The sequence below is a fragment of the Morone saxatilis genome, unplaced genomic scaffold, assembly GCF_004916995.1.
Source record: "Morone saxatilis isolate NCDOM2014 unplaced genomic scaffold, NCSU_SB_2.0 Contig19, whole genome shotgun sequence".
In the NCBI taxonomy this organism is placed as follows: Eukaryota; Metazoa; Chordata; class Actinopteri; family Moronidae; genus Morone; species Morone saxatilis.
In genome coordinates this window covers 16,725,935-16,728,569 of record NW_023339751.1, presented here as the reverse complement: position 1 = coordinate 16,728,569, position 2,635 = coordinate 16,725,935, and positions in this window count along the sequence as shown.

Genomic DNA, 2,635 nt, shown 5'->3' with positions numbered 1-2,635 from the left:
TTAAAGTTGTAGTCCTCATCTCTGTTAACTGGGAATCAGTCTCTGTTTTCTGATTATCAAAATAGTTTGAAAACAAATAAACAATGTACATGAAGCTCAGGGTACAGGGTGCATTAGAGACATTCCTGCCACCCTGTGTTACAATCGTAGATAATAGCAGCTTAAAGAAGTGAATCTGACTCCAGACCAGCTGTCAGATTATAAGCAGTGTGATGATGCAGTACTTTACAAGAAAATGTGTCATATTAGTATTAAGTTGATGCTCTTCAAGTTTTACTCACTTTGTGTGGAGAAATGAATGAAACATATGTGTTTGTATAAGTGTTTGCGTCATATAAGAGTTATAAATCAGTTTATAAGAAAGAGAGAAAGTGTTAGAGCACACATACAGCAGCAAAGTAAAGTCATATCTTTATCTTTATGCAAATAGAATTCAACATATAACTGTTATTTTATTTCATTATTTTTGTTTTATACTTGAATGTGTTATATATCAACTTCCTGTACTATACTGTGTCTACAATATGTGTTGTTTTTTTAAAAGAACAAATAATCATCTGATCACCTCAAAAGAAATAAAAGTTATCAACATAATTTCTGCTCCAATTTTGACAGAGAACAATCACTTACATTCCCATGTCGCTGCCTTTTATATATTTTCATAAGAACTGACATTAATAGTAGTTGTAAGCCAACATGTGTTCTTACTAAAGGCTGATTTTTAAAAATGATCATGTCATATTGCAGCAGGTAAGTGGGAGGAAATGTTCTTTCTCATGACATCCTCTAGGTGGCAGAAGTTATCCATCATGACCAGATTACAATTGTCAAATGTTGTGTTTTTGACTGACAAATGTTGGATTTTACACTGGTATCATTGTTTCAGCTACATGTGCCCTGTTTGCCACTGCATGGCAGAACTGAGTCTATGTAGTTACATTTGACCTGTAACACAAACAGAGCAGGCAAAAATGCTGTATAAAGAATACTGGTGATATGCACCAAAAATCCATGCGATATGTCCATTTACCACAATGGCTGACTTCTAATTCTTTCTGGTAACATCTAAACCTTCTCTGCATCTTGACTGTAACAGCCTAAGTTTTCCTGCAGTATCAAACTATTCAATTGCGCTTCATGCACAGATAAATTGATTAATGGCTTTGGAAGTTCAAAAATATTTCTACGTTATAATCCTCACAGCAAATAGTGTATAAGGGACTTAACCTCACATGCAATCATTCAAAATGCAAATGAAAGTCGCTACAAGCTTTCAGTCCAGGGTAAATTAGTTGTTCTTAACTAATAATCATGTACATTTAGCTCTTCCTCCACATGGTAAAAGTACTATATATATATATTCAGTGTGACATTACAGACCACCATGCCCTTGAGGTTGAACTGCAGCAACTGTCAGGCTCTGTTAAAAATTCATTGTATTGATTTGGCTGACAGCAAAGACCCTCTGGCCCCTTCTTCTAACTGCTCCTTTAGTATTTGTTCAATAAGTCACAACATTGCATTTGGAAGAATACTATAGATAACCTTTCAGTTCATCCTCTTCTCCTAGGATTTGTATATAGGAACTGCAATGTTTATCTATATGGACCCTTTCAGATCAATAGCCCCTGTTCCTCTGGGGAAAAATATAAGCCTTCAACTTAAACAAATTGAGGCTGTAATTTTTCAGTGACAGCGACTGATGGAAAATACCAGGCCATAGTACATTTGGTGTGTTATGTAATAAACACAGTGGATTAGGTGCATCATCTAATTCAATTATGACTTCCATAAAATAAAACATTTTGCTATACACCATCCCGCTGTGAAGATATATGATGCACCATGTCCCTGAATTATGTAACTGCTTTCTGTACAGCGTTTAGTGCTTGTGGTATTGAGATTGAAACATGGTGGGCATGATTAGATAAATCCCTTTAGAGCCCCAGTTCCTTAACTGTGGGTCAGCACTCAGAATGAGTTACTGGGTGGTTTCTATTACAGTAATAATGTCAATGTTAGTCAGTTTCATCAATCAATGTGTGTTAATACGTGTCAATTCTAAATACATCTGAATGCAAAAATGTCGACATATTTCAACATATTTCTGTTTCCATCCAGTAACACAGCTGCATAAATTATGTAGAAGGGCCACATATGGGTTGTCTGTTTCTATTAATGTCATTCGACCCATCATAAGGTTAGGATAAGGATCTGAAGTTATCAGTGGTAATAAATAAGTTTAGTAAGTTATTAATCGAATGCACAGTAACTTACTCAGAATACTGCTGCAGATGCACAAAACTATTTACATGAGGCCAAAGTATCCACTACCACTCTGAGTATAGAGGCAATAAGAGATCCACAACATGTAAAGTTGGGTAAATCTTTTGCTACTAAAATGAAGTTAGTGTAGCTACACATGCTGCATTGCCTCCCATCTCTGCATAGACATGCAGTCATTCCCACTTTTAAAGGGTTAAAAATTATGACTGCCACAGACAGCTTAAGTGACATACAGTAATCAGGCAATCCGTAAGAGTTCATCTGTTCCTTTGCTTGAGAGACCACAGCAAGAAGAGTAAAAAGATTAAATAAGTAGCAAGGTTGTATGTTATTATTACAGTGTATTAAT